The sequence below is a fragment of the Cuculus canorus genome, chromosome 4 (genome assembly GCF_017976375.1).
Source record: "Cuculus canorus isolate bCucCan1 chromosome 4, bCucCan1.pri, whole genome shotgun sequence".
NCBI lineage: Eukaryota > Metazoa > Chordata > Aves > Cuculiformes > Cuculidae > Cuculus > Cuculus canorus.
In genome coordinates, this window is record NC_071404.1 from 62,372,986 (window position 1) to 62,390,400 (window position 17,415).

A 17,415-nucleotide genomic window follows, 5' to 3' on the forward strand; every position below is an offset into this window, starting at 1 on the left:
GTCCAGGGAGGTGATTCTCCCTCTGTACTCAGCACTGGTGAGACTGCACCTCGAATACTGTGTTCAGTTCTGGACCCCTCACCACAAGAAGGATGTTGAGGCTCTGGAGCATGTCCAGAGAAGAGCAACGAAGCTGGTGAGGGGTCTGGAGAACAAGTCTTACGAAGAGCGGCTGAGAGAGCTGGGGTTGTTTAGCCTGGAGAAGAGGAGGCTGAGGGGAGACCTTATTACTCTCTACAACTACCTGAAAGGAGGTTGTGGAGAGGAGGGAGCTGGGCTCTTCTCCCAGGTGACAGGGGACAGGACAAGAGGCAATGGCCTGAAGCTCCGTCAGGGGAGGTTCAGGTTGGATATCAGAAAAAAATTCTTCACAGTAAGAGTCATTGGGTACTGGAACAGGCTGCCCAGGGAGGTGGTCGAGTCGCCTTCCCTGGAGGTGTTTAAGGAACGGGTGGATGAAGTGCTTAGGGACATGGTTTAGGGAGTGTTAGGAATGGTTGGACTTGATGATCCAGTGGGTCCTTTCCAACCTTGTGATTCTGTGATTCCGTGATTCTGTGATTCTGTGATATTATATTTCTAAGTGTATACTCTCAACCCCCACTTAAATGTGTTGCTGCTTAGAGTACTGTCTTTAATAAAGTTAAATAATAAAGTTAAATAAAGTAGTGGCTGATAAAAGGACTTTCTATTGTACCTCCTTCAACTGGTCTTAATGGTAGCTATACCAAATGCCTTGTAAAAAGCAATTTGTAGAGCTTTCTACTGGGGTGGCAAACAACCAGACTAAGAAAAGCCACCTTTTTTTTACAATCCAGGCTGCAGGAAATAAGTTTCCATTGATTTTTCCTTTGAAGGTTATGGATACTTTAAGCAATGTATGAAATGCTTACAACTACTGAAGTGAGAAATTTTACTTAAGTTGAAACTAAAATACTCTTTGGTTTTAGCAGAGGTGCAGAGCAACATGATATCTCATACTGAAAACCTAATGCAATCTGACCCTCCTTTTACTGGTTTTGTAAGTCATGTGACACTGTTTGTCTTTTGCAAATTGAGAAACTTAAGCCTTAAAATTCAGTTTCTCACTCAAATCCTCAGTGAAAATAAATTTTAAGCTAAGCTTTCATTTATGAGAGAAGGAGTAAAACCTGACTTTGTGGGGGTTTCTGTCAAAACAAACACAGAAGAATGTAAGCATGGCTGGGATAGCTTATTTTAATTTAAGGTCACAAGAATAATCGTGGGAAATACTTTGAATTATTTACCTGGTTGTAGCTGAAAGATGTATTTCTGGATTTCTACCTTTGTGCATGCAAAATAAGAGATTAGGCATTTGTTCTAAGTGAGTAACTCTTGTGGCAGCAGATGAAGTATTGTGTGGCTGAAAACCTTTATTGCCCTTGAGTAGAACCACTCTGTATCCATTTTGAATAAATGCCATATCTAATAAATGCCACAGTAGTTTTAGTGAAGAAAGACAAACCTGTCCTTGGAACCTGAATGAATCTTTCATGCATTGGCAGGTTTACCTCACAATTCGAAGTCCATAAGAGGGCTTCAGACCAGTTCTACAGTTGCTTGACTTAGTGGCTTCACCTCATACTCTTGGCTGACATGTATGTTAAGCAGAGAATCAAATTTTGTCTTCGTATTGCAGTTATCTGGGTGGTCTTACTTTAACAGAGTAAAGTCCATGTAATATTTGACTTTAAATTAGATTGTCTGCTGGCAGTGTCCATCAGTTGACTCTTGTCACTTTGCAAAAGCAAAGCCAGTGCTCTCAGATCCAGCACACTTTGCAAGTTGTGAGTTAGAAGAATGGATTACCTCAAACTGATCATAGAATCATTAAGGTTAGAAAAGACCTCTAAGATCAGCCCAGCACCACCATACCTATTAAACCATCTCCCAAAGTGTCACGTCTACACATTTTTTTAACACCTCCAGGTACGGTGACTCAACTGCTTCACTGTGCAGCCTGTTTCAATGCCTTACTACTCTTTCACTAAAGAATTTTTTCCAAATATCCAATCTAAACCTCCCGTGACACAACCTCAGGCCACTTGCTCTCATCCTGTCACTTATTACCTGGGAGAAGACACCAGCACCCACCTTGCTACAACCTCCTTTCAGGTAGTGTTAGAGAGCAATACAACTTCCTCTTCTCCAGCCTAAACAACATCAGTTTCCACAGACACTCCTCATAAGACCTTTTCTACAGACCCTTCATCAACTTCGTCACCGTACTCTGGACATACTCCAGAAGCTCAATGTCTTTCTTGTGGTGAGGGACCCAAAACTGAACACAGTACTTGAGATGCAGCCTCACCAATGATGAGTACATGGGCACAATCACTTCCCTGCTCCTGTTGGCAACATGATTTCTGATACAAGCCAGGATGCTGTTGGCCTTCTTGGCCATCTGAGCACACTGCTGACTCATTTTTACCCAGTTATTGGCCAGCATCCTAGGTACTTCTCTACCAGGCAGCTTTCCAGCCACCCTTCCTGAATCCTGTAGCATTGTGTGGGATTGTTGCACTGAAGTGCAGGACCCGGCACCAGGCCTTGTTGAATGTCATACCATTGGTCTCGGCACCAGATGTGAGGCCTTGATGAGCAGGACTTTAACACAAGGTTAGAGACCACGTTTCCTCCTAAGGAGAAACTGTAACTGGAAAGTGAAGAACAAACAGACTTAAATGGTTGGGGTTTGATTTAGCTATCTAAACAGGTTCTCTTTCTGAGGATGGAAATTCTTACAGGTACTGCACTGCATATTTCCATAAATAACCTATGTCTTTTCCAAGTTTGCTTTTATGGGTGATATGTTTCAAATGAGCATTTCATGTTACTTTTTTAGCTTTTTTACAACTGACACAGAGTACATCCTTATACTTTAGTAATAGCATCTTGTAAGAAACCTGAAAAACAGATATTTCCTCTGCTAAAATTACTCTCCAAACAGTATCAGAGCTGATTATTTCACTTGATGTGGTGCACAGTTGTGTGACATTTACTATTTGAGTTACTTTGCATCATGACTCCTGCAAAGATAGCTCAGAATGAATGAACAGGAAAGCTCTTCCTTTTTTTCTTCCTTATTATTCGCCACTGAATGAAGCTCTAGCAAGAAACAAGGTTGTTGGTTTTTTGCCCCAGAGGTGGTAAGAATGGCAATCTTTCAATGATCTTTCTTTGCATTGTAGAAGAAATTATACAGGAAAATAGAGGCTTTTGTCTTTAGTAGGTCATGTGAAAATATTTACTAGAGATGATAATGTTACCCAGGGGAAGTTGACAACAACTTGAACATGAATTGCGGCATTTGAGAGATCCCAGACTGTCACATTATGCTGACAACATGAAAGCTTCGGTCATGCTCTTTGAAAGAACTAGATTTCGAATTGAACCTGATCATCAGAAGGCTCCCTCTGACCTTGGCTTTTTCCAACCAGACTGAACTGCTTGCTGACACTGGTAATTTAATTGCCAGTGGTGAATAAGCATGCTTCTTCAAAGAGCCCCATGTGTGTTTCTTAATATCAAAGCAAGATTTGCAGAGAGGGATTATCAGTTACTAGTCAGAGCAATGGAGTTAATTATGTGTACTTGTATCCTTGTGGCTACAGCAACTGAGTCTTCAAGTCTAGTAATAGATGCTACTTCTCTCCAGAAGCTCTTCCTCTTTGGGCTGGTCCACCACTTCAGTTTGCCTGTCTTACCTGCTCCTTGGTCTTGCAGGGCCAGTAGAGGTAGATGGTGGCTACTGTAGTGGCAGCGACTACACTCTGGGAGTGAAAGCAGGTTTTCTGAAGCAATAGCAGCAGCACAGTTCTCAGCTCTGGATAATATACACAGGTTGAGGTAGTCCATTACAATTTGTGTAATTCTTGAATGTGGGATTCTGTGGCTGAGCATAACCCCTCTTTACACTTCACGGAAGGACACCTTCTTTCTCCTTTTTATTGCTTTTTTGGTGGGAGATCTAATGCCTAATGCATTGTCGATTCAGACTAGGCAACTTCTGACCATATGTCTTGGTGGCTAGATGCTGGATTATTATATTAACCCATTTTTCTTGTCATAACCTCACAATTAGCAGTAAAATCTTGAGTTAGGCAGGTAGTTTTGAGTAATCAAATAAATTATTTTCTTCTGTGAGGAAAGAACTTTATATTTTTCTAGCACTAACGAGTGTAAAGGTGGTCTGAGGCTTAAGTTTCAGAGTTTGCTTAGTGTTATCTATTTCCATAGATCTATCGAATATGGCAGACTTAAAAATGGCTTGAAATACCAAACAATACCCCGCTACATTTTATTACCTTTGTCCTAAAAACAGGTTTTGGAGCCAAATTCAGCTTTCAAGATCTATAAAATATTAGAGCATGTGAATCTGTTCATATATAAAAGTCAAGCAGCACTTAAAACCCTGGCATGGGTTTGGGTATCAAGCCTCCTGCAGGTTAGGGTTAACTAAACTTGAGGGCTGGATTAGGACCCTCTCTGCTTTTTTACACAGGTGCATTATAAGGACAAATTAACAATCTAAGTTTAATCAAAGGGGATTGAACTCAACACTTTAGGAAAAAGACTTCACCACCGAGCATTTGTTAAAATTGCATTTTTGACAAGATAGCACTTCGCCTTTGGCAGCCTCCATCCAACAACGTTTATTCCTCTCTCACTACTGCTACAGCAGCCTGGAGATGAACTCTGCTGTCTCCAAAGTTTTTCCCAGTATACACACTGCAAATAGAAGAGGAAAGAAGCATCACAAATACACTTTCCTTGTCAATTAGCTAAAATCGTGTGAACAACATCGTATGATGTTTTCAACTCAAATATGGCCAGAAATGAGAGATGGGAGGATTTTCATTGTCACTTAACCATCAAAAAGGGAAAATAATTACCAGAAAATAATATTTTCACTGACAGTACAGTGTAATTTGTTTCCCAGGGAGAAGATGTTGGTAGCAAGGGGCTTTACACAGGGAGCCTTTGTCGTTTTATGGATGCTCATCTATCAGCTGTCAGGTTGTTTCAAAAGAACTCTGGTCATAATGTTTTCTCTCCGCATCTTTCCCATCATGGTGGCCCAAATTTGTCTGAATAACCATTCGTCTTCCTGTTTGCCTAGTCTGGGCATTTACAATGAGTTAGAAGGTAGCCGTGTTGCTGTGGCTGCACAGCATGGGGGTTTTGTTGGGAAAAGCATCTAGTGTGTTATCAGGGCTTTGATGCAGAGGATGGACTTGTTGGACTCACGCTTTACTTTTTCAGGCAAGGTGGGCTTAGCAAATTGAGTGGGACTCCCTATGTGGAAAAAGTAAGAGAGGCCTGAAATTGATTCTTGTGCAAGAGAATGCCCTCCTCAGTTTGTGTACATTGATTAAAGATGTACCACATTTTTAATAGTCTTTCCCACATCACAATTTGGGGCATCTTTCCTAAGACAATTATTCTTTAGCTGTGACCTTAGAATAAATGTGAAGAAACATTAAATTTTTACATCTGCATGACTCAAAGGATGCAGGTGCCTTGACACTGAGAAATGAAAAATGTCTATTTCTTCTCACAGAGGTGGCCCTACCTGTAAAGAGGTAAAGAAAGGGATTTTGGCTAAAACTTGAGAAAGTCTGATATTGTGGAAGCAACAGCTGAAGTTTGTCATACCTCCCCTGCTTTGCCTTCCTCTGTAAGTATTTGAGTTTAGCACATCTGCACCCCTGGTCATGTGGCAGCTGCTGAGTGCAGAGCTGTCATGATTCAGAGAAGGGGGAATTTTTCAACTGAGTATTTTCCCATTTTCAGGATTGTACCATGGTTGTCAACGAGATCCCCCTTTGGGGTGAGATTGATTTTATTTGCTTTTTGAACAAAATAGTTTTACGGCCTTTCTGGTTTTTTTCCTGTGTTGTCTCATTTTACAGATAGTAGCCAGGGTAAGAGTTACTCTAGAAATAATTGGGTTGTACTGAAAACCAAATGCATGCTACTAGCATGAGGATATTTTGAACTTCACCTTTTCTCAAAAAAGACCCAGGTAGGTAACTGGAGATATGTTATTGAAAATTGTTAGCAATCACACATACTAAGAAAAGCATGCGTGCCTGCACAAACAGCGTAGGCACGAGCATAGTGCAAGTATCTGAGCAAGTCCTTGGAACGCTTACATATACTTCCTTATCTAGCCTGGAAAATCCTTCATGCCAACACTTTAGAGATTTGAGCTAGTCTTTGATCCTTGTTGTGCCTGAAATGCCCCAAACTCCCTTTTGCATTTAATTTTTTCCCTGATTTCTGGTGCATCAATAAACATAAATCCGCAGAGGGTTTCCTGCTGTTTTCAGGATGGTAGATAGTGTCTTGCAAAGAAGATAGCTTGTTTTCAGGTATGTGTATAAATGTACCCATTGATGGCAAAGGAAATGTTCTTGAGCACGTAATAGTTAATGTTAAAGACAAACTTCTTGTCCTTAGTGATAAGGACATAATGTGTCTTGTCAAAGGAAGGTTTAGCATCCTCCCTCTTTCTTCCTTTCTCCTTTTGGGACAAGTCATTTGAGTTCACGATACATTGATAAGGAACCTGCAGTCTGGGTTTCAAGTATTTCTCTGAGAATTCATTGACAGTTGCAGCAAAAAGGGTGAAAATATGACATTAAAATCTATGTGGAGAAGAAGGACAAAACCCAAACCAAAATGATTTGTCCTAAATAGCAGTAAGATTACAGGCTTTCTTTAGCAAGATAAGTAGTTTTAAAATTTTAATTCCTTTTGTATGCAGCCTCATTTTTTTTTCAGTTTAGTAAATGAATTGTCTGTACAGAGATCCCAAAACGACAAATATGAATTTCTAAGGTTTTTACTGACTAAATAAATGTGTGAAAAATGAAGGCCAGAGACCTCTAGCTCTTCTCAGTTTCTACTTGTGTTGCTCAGTGACGCTTAAGAGTAGATGCAAACCTCCCTTGATGGAGTCAGATTGCTTCTTTATTAATTCCATTCATAAATACACACTGGGTGTCCAGTGGAGCACTTAAAACCCTGATAATCAAAAGCTGATTGTGTGTTTGAGAAGCTTGAAAGGGAAACTGGAGTAAATACCCAGGGAGAATAGAATAAAGTTAGAGTTTTTCTTTCTAAGCCAGCAGGAGGTCGTCTAAAGTATAATGTTATGCAAGTTTTACCATCAAGGCTGTGATGGGGAGTGTGAATATGTGCACAATTACAATAGTAAAATCAGCATGCTATGCATAATTAATTCATCTCTCCACAGATAGCAGAACCCCATTAACAGCTATCTGATGGCTGTTTGTGAGACATAGAGGACTTCTACCTTTAGTTCAGCTCAGTATTTAGCTTTGTCCCACTCAAATAACACAAAGCAAAATTCATGTGAATCAATAAAAGTAGAGGCGATTTCTTTCTTCAGCTGCGTCTTTCTCTAAAGCAAAAACGTTGACTTCAAAAAACATTTTTAGGGGGAATTTAGTTACTGGTATGCTGCATTGGTAAGGTTCTCTTATGAGTTGTTGGGTGCATATGAAGAATGGAAAGGTGATGTTTGCTCTCCAGCAAAGATGGGTTGGTTGAATTAGTCTGATTATGTCTACACAAGCTGTACTGCTTCTTTTAGTTATAGGGCAGAGTTTTAGGGAGATAGTGAGCAGAGGTTGTTTCTTCCAGAACTGCTAACTGGTTAGGTTCTCTGTATCTTCTGTAAAGTACCTCTTGTTTTCCTCAGCTGAAGGCTTGCATAAGCTTGCATAAGCCTATGGCTTTGAAATAGCAATTTTGCTTTTGAATTGTTATTGCTTCTTCTTAACTGTATACAGACATTTTGCCTAGGTAAGGGGTATACTCTGGGTCTTGGGACCTGTGCAATGCTCTTTTGGGGTCTTCTCTTAAATCTTAGACCCGGCAAGCAACAAGAAACTACTTCTGAGATGGCAGGCGTGATGCTACACTGTAGTCCATGCATACGTGGTGTAGATGGATGCATCCTGTGAAGAAAATCATCTGATTCTTCAACACCTCCCGTTATTTTATGGAACCATTTCCATGACAGCATGGCAACAGAGGATCTCACACGAGGAGCCATGAGAAGTACTGAGAACTGGAAATAAATACTTCTCTGAGATAAACAATAACATTGATCTTGGCTGAGCATGACACAGAATTTCTCCCAAGACCCCCCTGTCAGGCCCTTTGAAACCTCGAGGTCTAAGCAGCTCCCTTTCTGGGCAGAATTGCTTAGTCGTTTTTCTTTGGAGAAATACAAAACTATACTTGAATTATTTTTTTTCCTATCCTCTACTGATAACTGTGAATGATGGCAATGTGAGTGCTTTCTTTTTACTCTCCTCAGTAAAACCACAAAGAAATAGAAAAAACTGAAACTCCCAGGTCACTGGAGTAATAATAATACGGTTGACTTTTCAGAACGTTTGCACGTAGAAATAAAGCAAGGAGTATGCTACTCCTAGCACGTTCATAGACAGATGGAGAAGTTGTCTTTGTCATCTAAAATGATTTGATGACAGGAAACACAAAACGCCACCACTATAACAGAAACAAAGTAAGTTATATGTGAGGGAAGAGATAGTAGGGTAGTAAAATCAGTGGCTCACCTCACAAATCCTATTGTAGTTAATGTGTTAAAAAGTAGATTTTCTTAATCTGTTCTGTAGATCACTTTTGCAACAGTGAAGGACATTTTCATCTTTGTAGTTTGTGAAAGGTATGTGATCTCACTGCCTATTCCACACAGAGAAATGGCTCTCAAAAGCTGCTCCTGATCAAAAGGAGGGAAACTGGGCACAACAGTCATCCCTAGTTGTGCAAAATGGTGTTTCCATCACAGTTTTCACTGCAATGCAGTGTTGGAATTATCCTTGTGTTTCTCAGAATTGTGTACCTCATTTTCCACATCTTTTCCCAGGCAAATACCTCTCTCAAACAGAAGAGCAGGGCTTTGGAACTGCTGGTGGCTGGCAGAGAGGACCCAGAGGCAACTAGCAGGATGGAAACAAAGCTTGTATTTTGATGCTGATCTAGGAGGTGTGAACAAAATACAAGATAAATTAAATTAATGGGATTACAGTGTGCATGAACAGACCTGGCAAAAGAGAGATGTAGACATCTGGTTTCTGCATGGTGCTTTCTCCACCAAGATGAATACAAACTGCTAAAGCCTTGCATAGATGTAGGACTCTCATGTAAGCACCGGTCTTGAAAATGATTGCCTGGAATACAGAGCACTAAGGTGATATGGAGCCACCATTCACTACAGCACCAGTGGGAGGTGATAGCGGCCCATGACTGATGCACTAAAGGAGGAAGCTATGCACAGGGATGTGTGCTAACAAATAGGTGGTGGTTACTACATGCTTCTTTTCTGCTACTAATCTTCTTTTGCTTCTGTTGAGGGCTGTTTTTTCACATGTTCGTTAGTTTTAAAACAATCTTCTATATTCTCCACCATCTGCAGACAAGCAGTGTTTGTCAGCCTGGGATTCCTGTTTGCATGGCAGAACTTCTTCGTTACATACGACTTTTAAAATAAAAACTAGGAAGAGGCAGCAAATGACTTGGGTTCAGACAACAGAAGGGGAAAAAAAAATCCCACCTAAACAATAGGTATTTAAGTAGAAAGTGTTCCAGCTCCTTCTGACAAAGAGCCTCCAGAGAATTACAATGCAGTCAATGTTGCTTTAATTAAATTTAATGCTGTGTGAAACGCACTCTGAGAAACTTTGATGAATGACTGGGGCAATTCATGTGGCTCACTAAAGGGCATCCAGCCCTTGCAGGGGTGTCAAGCCACGATGAATTGGTTAGTACAGGCGTGTTTATAGACTGCCTAAGGAAGCTTGTATCTGTGTGGTAATGTCAGAGATAATGTTATGATTCTCTGGACCTTGGGGGGCTTTGGTGACATGGTTAATGAGATAGCCCAGGGAGTGTCCCAGTAGGTTACTTACAGACCTCCCACATCAAAAGGAGCAGCTTTGCCCCTTCAGAGCCTGCCGTCCTCTGGATCTCTCGGCTGGCCCTTGCTTTCCACAGGACCACTTTTTTTCTACCTTCTCCCCCTTCTTTTTTGGTTCTTAGTCAACATTAACTTTGGCTACTGAAATTCAAAAGTTGCTAGTTTTTAATTTGTTTCTCTGTGACCTGCCTACACAATGGTGTTCAAAGATTTTACATGAACAGCAATCACCACAGTTGCCCTCCTCTCAAAGCCTCAAAATGATAGCAATAAAGCTTAAGATGAGGAGGAAAAACTAAGGGGGGAAAACCTTAACTCTCCCTCTCTCCCTCTCTCCCTGCCACAAAAAAAAAGAGAGAGGAATGTTTCTCTCATGCAGAGTTTGGTTACAAAGCAATGGGCAATGATAGTATAACTGGGTCTTTTATCTGCTGCACCCAAAGAAGTGAAGGGGGAAAAAAAACAAATCAAAACAAAAAACAGTAGATCAATTGATAAATGAAAGTCTGTTATTCAAGTTTGATTTAAAAGGTTGATTATAGGCCCTTGGAAAAGGTTGTTTAACAATTTCTCTTTGTAGGGGGAAAATCTAACTGTACGTTTGTTTTAAAGTGAGGTTAGATGGCAAGTAAACATTCTTGCAATAATACAGCGGTCTTTGCAAAATTCCTGGGTCAGGAAGTAGATGTTCAGTATATTACATCATTAAAAGAGGCATACATCAAAGTTAATACAAGACTACCTCAAATGATCCTTCTAAAATATAAAAACCCTAAATTTTTTATTGTAGTTTTGAAATTCTATAGGCAAGAAAAGGGGGAGGGCGGATGACAGATTTGATAAACTTCATATCTCACAGATCTGATGACAGTTCCAACTGTTGTCCTTTGGATGACTCTGTGTGATTAAGGCGTGTTATCTTGGGCAGAGAAATAAATACTTAAGAAAACCAGGCTGGAATATTTTGAAAATGTATAAGAGGCACGCTAACTGGTCTTGCCTGTGAATGTTCTGAATCTTATCACCTGGAAAGGGGCTGAATCTAGTAGTTTAAGATGTGTGTCGTGAACTTAGAGCATTCATCTCATTCTGTTCTACTATGTCAGAATTTAAGTATCTATTCATTGCAAACAACATCGAAGAAATGGTAAACACAAATGTGTACACAGAGTTTGTAATACACATTTATATATAATTATGTTGAGTTAAATATTCTCAGTCCCAGTACTATTTTCTTTCAAATTTCTGTGAAGCACATTTACCCCTCAAAGTTTAAAAAGAACTTAAGCAACCACAAGCAACATTCCTGTCTAGCTAAGTTATCTCTGTCCACCTCATTGAAATACTCAGAAACAGTCATCTGCTTTCTGCAAACCTTATTTGTATTCAACAGTTCTGCTGGGGGTAGATTTTCATGGGAAGAGTGAGAGGAAAGCTGGTGGTAGTGATGATTTGCATAGCTAATTATCATCGTTACAGGTATTAAGTCTCTCCATGTTTTGTGAGCAAAAATGAGGGTTGTAATCACTCTTTTGTCTGTTTATTAGGTGTTTAGCTGTTCTTTAAATGCTGTTGGAGCCCCATCAAGGGATGATATCGAGATGATACCATCTCCAGAAGCCTGCTAAGTGGTTATGGCTAGTGTTGTTTGCTTTAAGCACTTTGGTGGAACACTTCTTTGGCACAGGTTGGGGTTTTTGTCTTTTTGTCCAATAAGTAAAAAAAAATATCAGTACCCCTCTGCACCAAGCCTGCACCACCCTTCTGGCAACACATTGTGTCAAACTGCCTATGCTGAGCATTTCACTCTCTTCCTTCTGAAGGCAGAGCAGCTCTCTGAGTGCTGCTGTCAACTGTGTGGGGTGGCGGGGGTGGGTGGGTATTAAAATAATCTCAAAGCTATTTTTGTTGAGAAAATTGGGAAAAAATCTTCTACAAAGGTACATCTGTGAAAAAGCACAGGACTAAGACTGTGTAATTGAAGTGAAGAATTTTTTTTTTGTGTGATTTTTGTAATGAGCTGATGTGCCTTGAAGAGTTTGTATCAGTTCTCCTCTTGATGCAGCACTGGGAGATGCTGTTCACCCTTGCCTGGATGGTTGGAATGGCCTGCCTGGCCCTGCTACAGGAAGGGACAGTAGAAAGTGGGCAGAGCCAGGCTAGCCCCTCCCTTCTCTCTATCTCTCTGTTATCTAAATCACTATCCAGGTAGAAGCACTTAAATGGCATTTATTTAATAAGTTACTTGCTGCTGGCCAATATTGCCATAATGAAGTTGTAACTAGATCAGGAAGGAAGCAAATGCCACCTTTGGTTTGGTTACTTGTCTTGCAGGGAAGAGGGAAAAAAAGCAGAATAAGCTGAGTGGTTTCCAAGACCCTAATCTATTTTTAAATAGGTCTCTCTGAAACTGTAGCAGCAGCAACAATCTTTGCTGTAGTTAATGGGCTGTCAGTGTATCCTTTATTTGAATGACTGTTTTCAGAATCAGAAGTTAAAGACATCGTGTGGTAGTCACTTGTTCAATGACTAAAGTCTAACAAAGGACCTTGAAGCCACTGTAAGCAGCAGCCTCTGATAGCATCAAAGTAACAGCAAGGTCAGGGAAAAGGCAAACACAGCTATCAGTCTCACAGGTACGGCCACGCAGGGTATTTACAGCAGCCAAGTTTTGAGCATAAATCCCTTCCCCGCTCTAGTTTATCATACACAACCCTGAGCAGGTTCGTTTGTTTCTTATTGCCTTTAAAGGGTAGAATGGTGCAATCATTCATTAATTTGGTTGTAGAAGAGGTGTGACAGAGGTGTGACTTGAAGAACCAGGGCTGAACGTGACGCTGCTGATGGACTGCTGTGAAATCCTGGATACTGCCCAACAGTACGTGATGTGGTCAGCAGAGGGCTCAGAGGGAAGTCCTGGTGCAGGAAGGCTTCCTCCTGAGGCAGTTAGGGCTCAGAGTTCTCATCTACTCCTGTGGATGTTACATGCCTTGAGGCCCAACTGTCTTTGGTGGTTGGAGGAGGACAGGATGGCTTTTGTCTCCTTGACAATATTGAATCTTGAAACTGGATTGAAATGGGGAGGTGTTGAGATATTATAGGAAAACTGTGCTGGGCTACCAAGCTGATTGAGAACTTGGAATACACTCACTCTCTTAATATATCATGTCCTTTCCCGGTTTTACTTCAAAAGGAATTAAGGTCTTCTTCTTTGGGCTGTTGAGATCTGAGGGGAGTTAACTGGGTGAAATGAAATTTGACTGTGTGATGCTCAGCAGGTAAGTGCATATGTGGCAGTGGAGATAGTTAGAAATGGAAATTAAAGAATGCAGAGGGGGGAATACAAGGTAGATGCAATGTACACTTTAAGCAGTGCTAAAGGAACACGTGTCTATTTTTCTAGAGACAATATTGCCTCAAGTGGAAGAGTTGACCCGTTTCTGATGGGCCTATGGGTCATCCCCTACCAAGAGACAGTTTTAATTTACCACATGGGTTGCCGTACCTGGGTCTGACAAGATGGGCTGGAGTTGAAGTTTCTTCTTTCAGTCGAGCCCTCTTTGCTTTAGCATGATGTATTCAGATATTTAATTGATTTTAACACAGGGATTTTTTTTTATTCAGTCTCTTTTTGTGGTTTAAAATTCATTTCCAGGCTGTGATCTAATGGCAGTAATTACCTCAGAAGTGCATACAGTACAGAGTATTTTTATTTTCATTCCAGCCAAGGCAAATGATTACAGATCTTGGATTCATTTCAGGGCTCAGCTCTGTTGGGAGAGCCAAAAACAACATCTACCTTTGCAATCTGGCAGGCAGATCTTAAATACCTTACATGAATGTTTGGTTTAATGACATGAAGAGTGGTGAGACCAGGAGAGCAAAGCTCTTTGAGTCTTCATGTTGCAGTGGACATTTGGACTGCAAATTACTTCTAACTTTATGTTGTAGAGTGATCTAGATTTGTCATGTAATGACTGCGACTCCCTACTACCAAATGCTCACTAATTCTCTTGAGTTCCTGCAGTGCCTTGTGAGCAATGTGGCTAACGCTGGCAACAGCATGAGAGGCAAAAGTAGGAAAATACCTGTAAGATTTGTCTACATGTAGGTTTCAGTAGCTGTAGGAATAATTCAGTCTGTTATATGAAAAAATTAGTTTGTGTGCTTGGACTTCATTTCACGTGTGCAAGAATAACTGTTCCCCCTCTAAGCATTCTTTGACAGAAGCATCTAGTGAGAGATCAGTGAATGAACAGGAAGAACAATCTACTTTATTCCCACTGAATGATGTGTGGTGACAAAACCCAGTCTGCATATTCCAATCATATAGGGTTAACTAGTAAGTTTATGATTTGGTGCTTCTGCGAAGATGCAGAGGATTTAATTTAACTCTTCTTCTTAAAGAACTGCAACATTAAAACCGAGTCCTTAAATATGTCTCTAGAGAGCAAAGGGGAAGTTTTCATCCTTCCCTCAGTTTAACAGTTTGTGACATGTACTGAAATGCAGCTGGACGTTTTGGGACAGCAGTTGGTTCCACACAGAAGACACTTGAAAGAATTTTGTGAATCCTAGTTATGTACGTAGAAGAGAAAAATGCCCTTTGAATATCTGACAGCTTTGGAGATTTTCTTGTAAGTGCAACTAATATGACATCCTGATTTCCCATGTCCTTTTTTACCTTGTAACTCTTGGGAAGAACAAGAAGTTACAGAAAGAGGTGAATACTCCTCCTAATGGGTACCTGAATAGAGAAGTGAGAGGATGATAATTACCATGGAGCTGCCATAAGTTTCTGCAGGAACCAGAAGTACTCAGCGCATCTCAAGTACATGAAAGGAAGATTTAGCCTACTTTAATCATGTTTTTTTGTGATAGCCATATCTATTAAGCTTTGGCAGTCTATCAGGATTCAAGAGACCTACAAAAGAGGGCTTTAAAATGTTTACCTGCTTTCTAGGAAGAAGAGGCATGTTTTTCTGGATTTTCCTTTTTTTTTGTTTTTTAAAACCACTTAAGTTTCATCAACTTGACTAGAATTGCTCTGGGTTTATACTGGAAAAGAGAAGATCAAACTCTGCCCCCTTTGAATAAAAAATGCTATTTTAATGTATTTGTATTTTCTGTCTTTCTCACTTGATTTCACAATCTAATTTCTCTGCTACCAGAGATGATCTCAGTCACATCTGCGTTAAGAATTTAAAAGCAATATATATTTAAATGTAAAACAAAGTGGATGAGTGTGTGTGCTCACATGCAAAAGTACATTTAGGGGTGTGTGCACACATATATGTACAGTTTAAGTAAGTGAGAGAAGAAGAGATGATACAGCGGTGGTGAGTGAGATCATGGATTGTATTTCCAAGAATTTGCAATTGTTTCATGAATGGTGAAACTGTAAGGAGCAATGTTAAAGCATACAGAACTACTGAAATTATGCCAAGAGCATAACTTCCTTTTAAAATGGAATGTGCATAGTCCTTTGCCAGGGGTCTCCTGCTCTTCACAGTTCATCATTTCAGATGAAAGTGAGTGGCTAATAATGCCTCTGTGCAATAACAGTTTATTTTGACCTTTGACATGTTAAAGTATAGCAACTAACCTATAAAGGAAAAAAAAGCGTCTTTATTAAAAGTGTGAAATGAAGATTCTTCTAAGTTGGAATTCTACTTTGCTTCAAATTAAGTGTTTGTAGGAAGGGAAGAATCCAAACCCAACTGGTTCTCATCCCAGATCTTGAGATAATCTGTATTTCTGTGGGAATATTCATATTGCTTCCGCTTCTTTGATTGACATTTCCTATGAACGTAAAAGAAGAAATAAGCCTCTCTGCCTTCTTTTTTGTCTTCTCCTATGCAACTGCTGTAGTAGATGAACTCATTTACAGTGCTCTTTGTATATGTATATAATTTATTGAAGTTTGTCAAAATTCAGGAAGAGGTTTGCAGTTATTATTGAAAACAGTGCAGACTAACATTGTTTTGAAGGGGACAGAGAAGGACAAATTATTTTAGTTAAATCCCTTTTTTTCTGAGACAGTCTTTCCAATCATATCCCAAATGCTGACAAAGGTCTCTTTATTTGTCAGTAGCATGATGACTGCAGTAGGATGTGGTTGTGAGACACCATTCAGTGAGAAAGGACCACTTGCATGATGAATACAGTGCATGAAGATAGACATCAAAACTGGGCTCTCTATGGGGTTGGGAAGCCAATGAAAAGAGCAGAGCTCCCAGCTGTTGCATTTGTAACAAGCTGTACTGTTGTTGCTTTAAACTCTACCAGCTGCAGTTTTTCCAGATTGTGTTGCTGGAGTCTTAGATATAATTAATTAAAAATAGTGCTAGCTGTGATTATATTAATGCTGAATGCTTGTGAGAAATGTTTAAACAGCAACAGGGGGGTTAGAAGATTTACCTTTTCATGCTTTCATGAGAACAGAAATAATACCTTTTAAATTGTAGTTTAGAAAGCCTATTAAACCATGTGTGCTGTTTGTAAAACCATGAACTATTTTGTAAGCATGTGAAACTGAGGAGCAGTAGAAGATCTGAGAGCTTCTGAAAGAGGGAGCTCCACGGAACTGAGCTAGAGCTTCATGCCTTCCATTTCACCTTGGAGGCAATGCTCTGTAAGGTTCATAAACTTTGCATGTGTTTCTCCCAAGTATTTTGAAGCTGCAGAACATAAGAAGGTGTTGCACTCTTCTAGAAAGAAATTGCTGTCATTAACTGCCGCAGTAAGTGGCAGCTAGTATAAAAGCAAAAGTAAAATAAAATATTAGTGGATCTGTAAAGGTGTCTCAAAATTACTCTAACCCTGACAAAAACAAAAATCTAAAAGCTTGCACCAACATATGTGTGTTGCTATATTGTCATTTCCTTCAGATTCCAAGACATTAAGGAACAGGGTTACTCAACATTGAAGCATAACACAACAGAAATGGCCAAAAGAAGCACTCCTATTCCCATAAATGTTACAAAAGAACAGCAAAACTCTGAATGACCTTCAGACATTAAAGAGACTGAGGCTAAAGACCTTCTGTACCTACCTTATACACAGGCCTATCTGTAACGTACTTAGATACACTCATTTATACTATTTTATAACATCTAACAAGCAAAAAAAAAGGCAAGTCTTTGAAACACAGATTTCTTCAGCAAAATCATTAATTGAAAAAATGAGCTTTTGAAAAAGGATATCTGCTGTGCTGCAGCAATCCTCAGGCTTATTCTATTGCTACTTTTAGTAGAAGTAATTAAAAGAATTACTGTTTAACTCTATGAAAAGGTTGCTCCTTTCAATGCTTAAAAACTGTACATTATGAAAAGTACAACTTTACAGTTCTTACTGTTAGACAGAATGTTTTTGGGCATCCCAAGTATGCTACTACTTGGTCTTAAAATGACTAC